Source organism: Lactuca sativa, chromosome 5 (genome assembly GCF_002870075.4).
Source record: "Lactuca sativa cultivar Salinas chromosome 5, Lsat_Salinas_v11, whole genome shotgun sequence".
NCBI classification, from domain to species: Eukaryota; Viridiplantae; Streptophyta; class Magnoliopsida; order Asterales; family Asteraceae; genus Lactuca; species Lactuca sativa.
The window spans coordinates 358,264,650-358,278,330 of NC_056627.2; the positions used below are offsets into that span (position 1 = coordinate 358,264,650).

Below are 13,681 nucleotides of genomic sequence, written 5' to 3' on the forward strand. Positions count from 1 at the left end.
AAAATTCAAACAATAATCTTCCAGTTAATATTGCATCCAAATGACCTGAGAACAGCAAGCAGATGCAACAACGTATTCAGCCTCAGTTGTTGAAGTGGACACAGTTTGTTGTTTCTTGCACTGCCACAAGATCAGTCTGTCTCCCAAGAATTGACAACCAACACTTGTAGATTTCCTGTCAATGTCACAACCTCCATAGTTGCTGTCAGTAAAAGCATAAAGATCAAACTAATGATTTTTAGGATACCAAAGACCCAATTTAGGTCTCCCTTTAAGGTACCTAAAAATTCATTTGACAACAATTAAATGAGAAAGTTTAGGATTAGCCTGATGGCGCGCGCATTGACATACTACAAAAAGTATTTATGGTCTGCTAGTGGTCAGATACATCAGAGAACCAATCATGGATTGACATAGAGTTTGATCAACCGAGTCTCCTTCCGGATCTGATGTCAACAGTGGTGTCATTGAAGAAATCAGCAGAACCAAAGAATGCATGACATATCCACAAATCATGTGAAGCCACCACTTCAAGTATAATGGTTGGATAACCATGATTGCCTCGGGTGTATTGGCCTTTATGGTCGTTCGGACAACAACCTCATTCCTAATGGAGGCAATTTAGGTTTCCCAACATTCCACGGAATCCGTGTACATTTGAATGATAAGCATACAAATGTTGGATGTGGCTACAAGCAGGTTTGCGCAGATATCGTGGACAATATAATTTCATGACAAACTTACAAAATTTGTGAAGGCTTTTTCATACGGTACATCCAGACATCCTAAGATTCTCATCAAGTGCATCGGGGCAAGTAGCATACGCTAATTGACGAAGTGCAGCGATGCATTTTTATATAGGAGTAAAACCAACTGTACCTCTAGCATCCCGACGTTGTTGAAAAAATGGACACGCTGCCGTGACGTCGTTGACGATATGTAAAAATAGAGCTTTATGCATACGAAATAGGCGACGAAAATAATATCCTTGAAACATGGCGTCTTCAACAAAGTAATCATGCATGATTCGTTCATTAGCCGTCTCACGATGTCTTTGTATGTATCTTCTCTTCATTCGGTGTGCATTCTCTGTATTTTGTTGTCGTAGTTCTTCAATCTTTTGTTCCGCTTCCTGAATGACCTCTATGGTCGTTTCAAGCTACACATCAAACATGCACAGTGAAGATGACATTTTGAGAGAGTATTTGAGATGTAGAATATGGTTTTGATGTGGTAAAATGAATAAGTTAGGTTGTATTTATAGGATATGTTTTTTTTAAAAAGGAACATTAAATAGAAAAAGAGTCGGTGTCCCCCTCCCATTGGTCATTCCCAAGGCATCAAACTCGACATACATTAAATGGAAAAAGAGTCGAGGCATCGGCTCGTTGTTCATCGAGGTCGTCGAGCTCTTTCCTGAATCCACACCGAGCAGCCTAACATAACTACCATAAAGTGTGTTATGTATATGTGGTAGATATTACAAAAAAATAAACACCATCTTGTCTTCTTTGTTAGGCTGAAGGGAGTAATGTCAAATTTGTCACGGTTCACATAGGTACCACGTCAGCTTTGCCACATTTCTTCAAAATTTTGTCATTTACATGGCATGGGTTGTCACACTTACCATGATATTTAAAAAAAAGTAATTAATTTAAAAAATAAACATTTCAAACATACTATTTTTTTTTTAAAAAAAACTAAAATTTCATTAAACTAGAAAATAAAATTACAATACCAAAAAAAACATAGAATTTTAAATTACGAACCTAGAAACCACAAAAAAAAAAAAAAAAAAAAAAACCATAGGAATTTAAGTAACGAAACCTAGATGTTGTATGATTTCGTGATTCCCTCTTTTGCTTTTATCGTCATTTTTTTTCATGTCCGGTGAGAGCGCTAGTGTCTCTCGTTAAGATCGTCATGACACAATTTTTTTGTTTCTCTTGTGCGACCGCCAAATATTGTTCTAAATACGACTTCAAGTTGTCCATTTTGGTTGTTAGTTTGTACTACAAAACCGGTAATAGAATACTGTTAAAATAGGTATTATAATACGGTTTTGTGGCCGTATTCTAAGGGGGGAGTTTCCTATTTGAAGCTTAAATAGAGTACGGTTATATGACCGTACTGTATAAGTACAATAGAATACTATTCTTTATACACAACCGTATTTTATAACTAGAAAATTTATTAAAAAAAATAGATTGCAGTTTTGTGTGGCTGACACATGTTACGGAGTTTGGGCTTGTACTCACTATCTCTTAAATTGATTCAAGCTTCATACCTGAAGAGAACTAAGTCTCGCTCAAAAAATAATAGGAATAATCAAGCCATAATAATAACTAAATTGATAGATCTTTACTGCAAGATTTAAGCAAAAACTAGAAAATTCAAATTAGATGTAAATGTTAAAGTTGGATGGTTGTCGGCTTGTCGCAAAAAAAAAATTACACTTCATTGCACCATAATTAAGGTTGCAAATTCATCAGATCAATGTAAGCAACAAGGGTAACTAGAAATGCTAATTTATCTATGCTAATCTACAGCTTTAGGCATTCCATGGAAAAGAATTTGAGATTTCAGTGTTGTGTTATGTTGGTCGCTCTCTTTAATTAAGTCATTCCAATTTCCTTTCTGAGATTAAGTCCCCTGCTTCATCGTAACAGAAATCATTCGGCCAAATAATTAAAGTCACCTTAAAAGAAAACCATATTTTGCCTCATATATCTTTGACAAACCATTATCCACATACTATTAAGAGCAACACCAGTTAAAATAAAAACATGTCAAGGAAAGAATGTACCTACATATGCTACACGAAGAATTTGAATCGAAGATCACAGTCCGTGTGCCTAAATGATCCACATCGTTCAATGTAAAATAAAAAAAATAAGTTGAGCACGCAAACAAGTAAGATAAGAATAGGAATGGAAGCATACTTACCCGCCGAAGTAAAAGACATTGCCCGAAATATACATAATTAAAATCGTATGCAACGATTTCCAGCCTCTTGATGTGCAGAAAAGTGATAATTCACAAACCACATAATCCAAATTTGGCGATTGTGGTCCACAGACCCTTAACAAATTTCATCCAGAACATTAAATTGAAACTGTCTGTCACGTTTTTTAAGTAAGCTTAAACAAAGATTACCTTAGTTTCCACACATTTTTTTAATCAAAACCACATGATAATGCATGCCTCCATTACCTCCATCAAACACAGATTAACTATTACTTTTAAGAAAAGACTTCCTGCAGCCATAGTGAATGAAACCGATAATATAATAAGAGATAACATCTCACAAAGTGGAATTGAACAACTTATCGATCAGGATTTTCTTCCTGTAATAGTTGATCTGCAACAAAACAACCACACCAACTAACAACATGTACATACATTATATCAAACAGTTGGTCTACAATAAAGCAACTGCAAATACTTTACGCATAATATCTTTGATTTTCCCTTATCTTGGTTGACTAATGAACCTGATGCGAATCAAAAGAAAACCAAGAACAAGTTTAGAATTGAAAAATGAGTACTAATTCCATGAAACAGTATTTTAGACGTTACCTAAATCGATCGAGAAAGAGGTCCGTTCAGTGGTTCCATCTCTATCATTCACCCCCACATATGCATTGTCGCTGTTAATGATCACAAGTTCCTAAACGAACCATGGATGTTAGTTCAAAGGAAGGGGGATAGTTGACGATGGAAGAACCCTAAACAAACCCCTGTGCATTTGAGTCAATATTAATTTGAGAGTGGGGGCGTGGGTGTGGGTAGGGAGCGGGAAAATGAAACTTTGCTTTAGTGGGAAATTGAAAAATTCATTTCACACACTAAGAAAATGCGGCTAAAGTAACCAGCCGGTAGTTTTTCTAGATAAACACCAAATATATTACTGTTGTTTGTTTCTCAACCATACTCTATGTCCTTCGCGAAACCCATTTATGATTATATAATACCGAATCCATTATAACAGTATTATATTTAGAGTTTTCTATTAGTCCTTTTGTAGTACCCGAAGCACATCCCAGACCACTTGCCGCCACTTTTCCCTTTTTTGCTTGGCTTGGTCTTTTCCCATGGGACAAGTGGCTCTTGAAACCTCAAAAGGCTTATCGTCATTGAGGTTAATCCCAACATGCACATTGAATGATTGACTATGCGTCGTTTCGGATGTTTTGGTTCATTTAGAAGAACCACCCATAAAGGTTTAAGAATCGTCAACCTCTTGCCATTTTTTTTGACAATTTCAAAAATATTCCAAGCATGAAGAAATTTGAAATTGACCCCTATCTGATTCCATTACATTTCAAGAGATTTTGAGTTTCGTCGTTTACACCACTTTATCATTGTCATTTGACACTAAAAAACACACCATTAAACTCCATCACCACTTTGTTGACAGTTCTTCACTTCGAATAAATTTGGTTTTTTTTCCGATAGTCTCCAAGATTCATCTCCATGAGAAAATATTGTGTAATTTTCCGAAAAAAAGTTGAACAGTCTTGGTTGTTTCCGACCACCGGATCTTCAGAAACATCCACCCACGCACGAGCTAATGTATTTTCTTCGGCCGATGTACATTGCTTTGGATTCGCCCTTCGACTTTTTTTGGGTTGTGGCCGATTCTCTTCCGGCTCAGATTCCGTATCGGGAACGATTTCAGGTTCCCCTTGAGTTTTGAATTGGGTTTGGAAATTCATTGGAGAATCGGGAAGATCATCAAATGGGTTGAAGTCATTTTCCATTTGGGGTGAGACTTCGGATGAGAAGTTCATTTAAGGTTGGTTTTGAAATTAAATTTGTCTTTGAAATAGGTAGTAAAGACCACCATAGTGTAAATTTGGAGGTGAATAAATAGGTTGATCGCTTTGACTTTGAACAAAATTTGGTGAAAATTGTGAGATTGAGTTTGTGTTTTGGGTGTTTCTTATGATATTTTTGTAAGCTTTTGGGTTGGAAGGAGAAATCATTTTTTTTTCATAAAAATTATGTTGTTTGAGTGAAAAAATGAAGAAGATGAAATGGGATGAAATATGGTATCTAAAGGTGTTTATATAGGGTAAAAAATGAAATTTTTTGATTTTTTTTAAAAACGGTTAAAAAACCACCTCCAAAGTTAATTAAATAAAAAAAAGAGTTTCGTCAACCACCTTTTCTCACTCATAGGTGGATTTCCGCCGAGTTGCCGAGTCGAGCTCGGCATACTGAGTCCTCGGCCCAGAGTTCGCCGAACTCGTCGAGTGGGTTGCCGAGTCCACTCCCTCCAGCCTTATGGTATGTTATGTTTGTTAAGCCGGTAACAATCTATAACTTGTCTCTCTTTTATATTACAAAATTAGAAGTGTTTTGAGATGTTAAATGGATATTTTTTAAGATAAATATTTATACAGTGCATTTTCTAAGGTTTTACGGGTTAATCCCATATGTCATAGCCTTATAGGCTTATAATAGAAATAAAAATACATTTAGTTTTTTTTCTTTTTCTTTTATTTTTTAAACGGAGAAAAAAAAAACAATTAGTTAACATTCCAAATTATAAAAATACATTTAAGTTAACATTCCAAATTCCAACGAACAAACCTTTTCAGATACCTGTGTGATACTAAAGCTGCTTCAAAAATATATTTAATATTTGTAACATCTTTAACTTTTCAGAATGAACAATTTTATAAATAATTATTTATAGAAAAGAGTCACAAAAAAGGTAAAATATATTCAGGAATGAGAGGTATAGTGGTTCAAAGGAATTCACCCGGCTCAGTAATTTGCTACCAAAACGGGATATTCTTTTGGCTATTCTTTTTCACTCTCAAGTTTCAAGTCTCACCCCACACCCAATAATTTTTTATCAAATAATAGAATGCTACGTGCTACTAAATGTGTGTCTGTTACTGTACGTTTACCCTTATTCACTGAAACGTCGTTTTCGCTGCCTCCAATGGCGATTTGTTATTGGCAGGAAAAGAATGCCAGCCTGGTCGGCGGCGCCGGTGGCAGTTGTCGGAACGATGAAAGTTTGTTTTTTGTTCCCACAGCTCTGACTGTCTCCCATGTTGCTAATTACGCCGCCGATCCACTTTTAATTAAGCCCACAGCGGCCTTTAGGTTCGGAATAATTGGACTTCAACTCCTCTTTATAAAACACATGTAGGATAGGATATATATAAAAACGATCTTATTCTAATATGTCATTTTTGTAGAAACCGTTTATTGCTGCATTGTCCGTTTACATGTTAAGCCGACATAAAAGTTTTTATATTAAATCAATTGGTTTTGTCATCCTAAAAGGTTAGCAGCACAGCTTGTTATCCGTTTGCTTTTAGCCGTATTGAACCTTTATGTGTGCTTGTTATCCGTTTGCTTTTAGTCGTATTGAACCTTTATGATTTGTAAGTGATCGTCGATCGTTTAAGTATGCCGTTGAATTAAATGAAATAAAAGTTAAAAAAAATGCAGTAAATCTCTATATCTTGAAAGTTACTTCTTGAAATTCAAAATAATGTGTATATTTAACAAAATTACAAAAAACTATAGTTGAAAGTTGATTATTAATAGCTGAAAAATTAAAATCTACTAAAAACGACTTGAAATAACTTTTAAATATTAGTTCTTTTTTTTTTAAATAAAAACTTTTTGCTTGTACTCTCATGCTTATTTTTTTAATTGGATCATTTTCTTAAAAGCTAAAATTCTTTGCCAAATATACTTATTTTTTTTCTTTTTAAAAGATAACTGAAATGAATCCAAGTAAAAAATATTAGATCTTTTCTTTTTAATACTATTTTTTTATCCTATAATACAATTATTATGTAAACCTGAAAAAAAAATTATTTTCTATGAAATTTTATGTTTAGTAGGATTTCAATATATATATATATATATATATATATATATATATATATATATATATATATATATATATATACTAATAAAAGAGTAGTCATTTTGTCATGTGTCATTAAATTAGACCTCTTAATTAATATGATGTCACTTGTCATTCTATTAGTTCTCCATTTTAAATTTATTAGACCTCTTAATTAACGTGATGTTATTTGTCAAATCTATTTATTCTCCATTTTAAATTTTAATTTTATGGAGTATTATTGTTTTCATTAATTCACAAATAAAAAATGTCTAATATATATTAAAAATTAATTATATATATTTATTTGAATCAACGATTATAATTTCACAAAACTAATAAAAATATATCGTACTTAATAATTTATTTAAAATAATTAATTATTAATTTTGAGGTTTTACTATAAAATTTCAATTAATTTTATAATCGTGGTTTCCACGAGTTATAAACTAGTGTGTGTGTGTGTGTGTATATATATATATATATATATATATATATATATATATATACACGAATAAAAGAGTAGCTCTTTTGGCATATGTCACCATATTATGCATTTTAATTAATGTGTTGCCACTTGTCAATCTATTAGTTTTCCATTTTAAATTTATTAGACCTCCTCATTAATGTGATTCTATTTTAAATTTTAAATTTAAATTTTAAATTATTGTTTTCATTAATTCACAAATAAAAAATATCTAATATCTATTAAAAATTAATTTTATATATTTATTTGAATCAATGATTATAATTTCACATAACTAATAAAAAATATCTCTTAAATTAATAATTTATTTAAAATAACTTATTAATAATTTTGAGTTTTTATTATAAAAGTTTGATTAATTTTATAACTGTGGTTCCCACGGGTTATAAACTAGTATATATATATATATATATATATATATGGTAGGTTTAAATGTGGATGACATCTGATGTGCAGACGTGTATTGACAGTATTATTCTGTAAAAATGACTAAGAGAATAGGATTTTTACTTATTTGGTAATGTGTAGACATTCAATCTCACATAATTATTGTAATTATTATGTATCATCACTATTTCTCATTCATTATTGTTCTCATGCATCGTTATTTATTTATTCTCATTCTTATAGAATATGATTATTAAAAACATATTATTGATTAAAGTTAATAAACAATACCCAAATACCCAACGCTCCCCACATATTCCATTTTGAAAGAAAGAATATTAATAAAATAATTGTAAAATTAAATATTTCGGAGATCGGATATCCAAGATATCTGAAAATTCGGATAATTTTGTATCGGATTTTCGGATATTCATATCAGATTTTCGGATGCAGCTATTTTTGTACACCTCTAGTTTGAACTGCTTATAGAATTCTAGCAACGACTTATTTAACATTTTTTTATTTTTTTAAAAAACATTCTTATTTTATATATTTTTTATAACATATAAATTAATTTAATGATAAAGTTGATATACACTAACGTTTTATTATATACCAAGATAAGACCAATTTTGTTTATGTGACGGTTTAAACCAGCTCTATAAAATTAATCAAACTTTTATAATAAAAACTCAAAATTATTAATAAGTTATTTTAAATAAATTATTAATTTAAGAGATATTTTTTATTAGTTATGTAAAATTATAATCATTGATTCAAATAAATATATATAATTAATTTTTAATAGATATTAGATATTTTTTATTTGTGAATTAATGAAAACAATAATTTAAAATTTAAAATTTAAAATTTAAAATAGAATCACATTAATGAGGAGGTCTAATAAATTTAAAATGGAAAACTAATAGATTGACAAGTGACAACACATTAATTAAAATGCATAATATGGTGATACATGGCAAAATAGCTACTCTTTTATTAGTATATATATATATATATATATATATATATATATATATATATATATATATATATATATATATACTTTTTTTAAACTAAAGTTTTTTTTTGTTCAGTACAAGTACCGGGGTAAAAAAACAAATAGACATGTATATTAATTAATTATTAAAGAATAATTTTTTACTCATTGGTGTTAAATATAGTCGTTGCTGCCAATAAACAAATAGACATGTATATTAATTAATTATTACAGAATAATTTTTTACTCACTGGTGCTAAATATAGTCTTTGCTGCCAAATTGAGGTATTTGAAAACATCCTTGAAAACCTGGAGAACTTTGTATTAATAATAAGAAAAACTTGGAGTTAGACGATTTGAAATAGAAGATTAATAGGTTGGAGCTAGAAGCCGAATCTCACATATTGTCTGGTTCAATTCATAAATCTGTAAAGAAGCTCACTATTTTTTGGTTCCAAGTTTCATGACAATTGGCCTATTTGTCCCAATCCCAAGTTCATAAATAAATCTTTCAGGAAGCTCTCTAGTGAAGACAACGTGATGCTAGAAAATAGCATTAGTTATCATGAAATTAAAAGGGCAATCTTTAACTCTGGCAATGAGAAAGCACCAGGACCAGATGAATTTACTTTTAAACCGTTAAAGTCCCAATGGGAACACATTAAGGAGGATGTAATGAGTTTTGTTAAATACTTTGAGTTAACCGGAAGGATCTCCAAGGGTTGCAATTCGTCCTTCATCACTCTAGTGCCAAAGATCAAAGATATTATCAACCTAGGAGACTGCAGTCTGATCAGTCTTATCGGATGCATGTATAAAATAATTGCTAAGGCGCATGCAACCAGGCTAAAAAAAGTGATTAGGACGATGGTGGACAAAGTACACGACATATGTGGAGGGTCGGAATATACTTGATGGACCCCTCATCATAAATGAAATTTACTCATGGGCAAAAAAGGTCAAACAGAAGGTGCTCCTATTTAAACTAGATTTCGAAAAAGCATTTGATTCGATTAGCTGGGGCTTCCTTAACTTTGTTATGGAGCAGATGAAATTTGAAAACAAGTAGAGATCGTGGATTTGGGACTATCTGTCTTCCGCTAGGGCTTCAATGTTCGTAAATGATGATCCCACTCTTGAATTTCGGATAACTAAAGGTGTTCGTCAAGGTGACCCATTATCTCCCTTCTTATTTATCATAGCGATGAAGAGCCTAAATATAGATATGAAAATAGCTCGTTATAAGTCTATTTTCCAATGGGTGGAGATCCCTAATTACGGCCCCACCATATCTCACCTATTTTACGCCGATGACACTATCTTTGTGGGCGATTGATCCCAATCCAACATCAGGAATATTGCTCGGATCTTGTGATGCTTCCAAGTTTCGTCGGGCCGTGTTTAAAGTAAACTTTCATAAGTCAAGAGTTCTTGGAATCGAAGTGGATAATATGGAGATTCAAAGAAGGGATGCCTCCGTTAGATGTTTGTAGATTCTCTCCCATTTATTCACTTTGGAGCACCGGTTGGAGCAAATATCGTAACATCCCAAAACATTCAGATAAAATTTGGTTTTTAAATCATTACCAAACATTCGATAATCATGTCAAATCAACCAAAAATGTATCATAGTGAAAATATCATCAGAGTACAAAATCCCAAAATCACATGACGCGGAATACATTGGGCGAATGTGGTGCGATCATGTCGGTCCCTTCCCTTTCGAGTTGGAAGTATCTGAAACATAAACTAAAAACCTTAAGCAAAAAGCTTAGTGAGATCCCTCAAAAATACCCATACCATATATACATAATAGCAAAACATAATTGAGTCTATTTCACCGCCTTCAGTCTTTTTCCACCGGTATTATGTATATTTCACCCCCTTAGGTCTCTTTCAACCGGCACTAGGTCTATTTCACCCTCTTCGGTCTCTTTCAACTGGTATTGGGTATATTTCATCTCCTTCGGTCTATTTAAACCAATATTGGGTCTATTTCACCCCCTACAACTAGCATACAATCATAACAGCAAGAGTCACAGAGACAACAAGCATAAACAGACATAACATGAAATTGTCACGAAGTCACTATTCTCACATAAACATAATTTAGCGGGCCACCATTGGTGTCTTCGACCCACGAGTATAGTGAAGAAACTCACCTCAATCTGAAGATAAACCAAATCACACTCGGGCTGCTAAATCGTAAAATCCTCACACTAAATCATAAATAATAGAACCCTAATTAGCAATTAGGTCATTAACACCAAACCGAGAGTTCAAATCCTAAATCCTGAATCCTAGGGTAAAGCGGCCGCTTTAACCTTCCCTTATTAGGCCTAGCATATCATGGCTCAAATCCAATTAGCCCGGAGACCAAAAAGGGACCCAAGAGACCTAAAGTCCACCATGCCCTAACAGGCATAAAATCCACTAATGACCTAACACCCTAAAACCCAACAAGCTCCATGGTGAGTCCGCTATGTGTACCACAAGTACGCCCGACCTACTCGATTGCTACACAAGGATCGAGATCCCAGATGCGTACGCTCAACGTATGCCTTAGTACGCCCGGCTGCTCTTGTTGGCCAAAATGTTCATTAAGCACTTAATGTTTTATGCCCAAAGTCTAACTTTCAGATCTAGCTTTCTAGGGACGTCTTAACAATAAAGTTGGCAACTTTACTCTTTTGCATGATTTAATGGGACCCGATACCCGTTTTTATCCATCTAAGTCCATAATATGATCACCAACTCTTGCATGGTTCATCAAAACCCATCAAGATTACATTTTTTCACTAACAACATCAGAATTACTAGGATCTAACATTCTAAGCTCCTAGAGTAACTCATACTCACAAGTATGACTCAAAGGACTATAAAATGCTCAAACAATGACCTAGACTAGATCTAACACATAGATTTATCAAGATAGAAGTTTTATACCTTCAGATACTAGAAAAATTGATGAAGACTTTGGATCTACAAGCTCCATTCCAACCAATACTTAAACACCAAGCTCCTTCTTCTTCAAAGTGCACCACACATACACACCAAAACATACATAAGGGTCAATCTCATGAGAAATGGGTTAGGGTTTCGAGATATTGCTCAAAAGAAGAAATGGAGGCTGATAAGGAGAAAGCTTTGGGGTTATAAGGTGTTTAAATAAGGTGCAAACTCTAAAAATTAGGGTTTGCCGCTGACTAACGTACGCCCAACGTACTAGGGAGATACTGTCACACCCCCGAACCAGACGGCGGAAACGTCTGAGGGCTCACGTGACTAAATATGAATACATCACAATGAATATACATGATTCATAACATAAACATCACCATGCATCAATATATTACAATTGACATTGTTCACATCAAGTACATTGTTTTAACCTTACAAATCCATAACATAAAATGTTTGATAGTTTTCAAAAGCACAACACCCTAACATACTTGGTACTACTCCTCAGCTTACCTGTTACCTGAGAATACAAGTTATTTTAAATACGGTCAACAAATGGAATGTTGGTGAGTTCATAAGCAGGTTTGATATGAAAATGTTTTGTGTAGTTTGTAAGAAAACAACCCAGAAAATCCGATATTTTTTGAAAGGACCATTGTTTATATAAAAGTGTGAAGATTCGTAAATATATGCATGATGATTTCAAAACGTGTATATTTGAAAAACTTCGTATTAAAAGTACCAGTGAAAAATGTTGAACTTCCCCGGAAAACCCAATGTTTTCCGAAAAAAAAATATCATATAACTGTTCGAATTGTTATCCCATCCCGTGAATGATTTTGATTTACCTTGATTACTTGATCAATATTGGATTTATTTATGTGAGTCGTTATAACCATGCATGATAATGACTAGTTCATCTGTCTTGGCACTCTGGTGAACGCCGGAATTTGTGACAACCCGAAATTTATCCCGTCATTTTTACCTCTTCTTCCGTTAATAAAACCCGCTTTATTAAATTGTCCGTTAACCTTTTGGATTAGGTTGATTAAATTGGGAATTTTATTATGACTTCATAAGGGTTGGAACAAATTAGAAACGCCCTCAATATTCCCTTGAAAATTTTTAGTTTCAACCAAGTCAAATTATGACCATTTAATCGGGTGCGACAAAAAGCTCCGTTTAACGTCAGTATCGGGTAGATTTACACTGAGCCACAAACTCAACCCCTATATAAAGGTGAGTGGACTCCATTTGGAACCTTTCCACCCTCTCTCTACTCTCTCTTTACAAGTTGCCTTCGATCCAAAAATGCCTCTTTCAAGCCCCAAACTAGTAAGTGATCTACCCTAACTTGTTGTTTAGCTCATTTACCATGCAAATCCGTGTTTAAATCATCCAAAAGACACAAAATCTTTTGTTTACGGCCCAATAACACTCTTGGACCGCAAACACCTATAAGTGGGGTTTTGAATCCCCAAAACCCTTCCAAATCACTCCTAGGGCTTAGATATGACTTGTGGACTTACACATATGAGCTTAGAACACCAAAACCTTATCATATGGAGAGTAAACATGAGTTTACAGCCCAAGAACACTCTTTGACCGTAAACCCCTCTTCATGAGCCGTGAACACCTATTAAGGTGTTAAATTTGCCCTTAAACACCTCTTAAGGCTTGGGTAAATGTCTAGAATCAACCACAAATGAAGTAGGGGTTTTGAACATCAAAGAAACCAAGGACCTAGGAGTTTACGGCCGTAAACCCCCAAAGGATTGGTCCATGAGCCATAAACTCCCATAATGAAGCCAAGTGATGCCCTAACTTCCCCATTTGACTTGGAAAAATGCATAAGACTTTATACCCTTTCATTTAAGACCTTATTTCATGAAGGGAATGACCAAGTGAGATTTTACAGCCGTAAACTCTAAGTTTACAGCCGTGAACTCCCTTAAGTGGTTCATTT

General features: G+C 33.4%; 1 long non-coding RNA gene across 3 annotated transcripts; it reads right to left on the reverse strand.

Moving 5' to 3' along the window:
* Window positions 1–2,372: 2,372 nt before the first annotated feature.
* LOC111891567 (uncharacterized) lies at window positions 2,373–3,970 on the reverse strand. Of its 3 annotated transcripts, none has more exons than XR_006183851.2 (4): window positions 3,580–3,970; window positions 3,157–3,494; window positions 2,947–3,081; window positions 2,373–2,855 (listed from the first exon to the last, which is right to left on the reverse strand). It is a non-coding gene; the product is annotated as an uncharacterized LOC111891567 (long non-coding RNA). The 3 variants fall into 3 exon arrangements; XR_006183850.2 differs by having other exon boundaries at window positions 2,373–2,652; window positions 2,811–2,855; window positions 2,947–3,494; XR_002850249.3 differs by having other exon boundaries at window positions 2,947–3,494.
* Window positions 3,971–13,681: the final 9,711 nt, after the last annotated feature.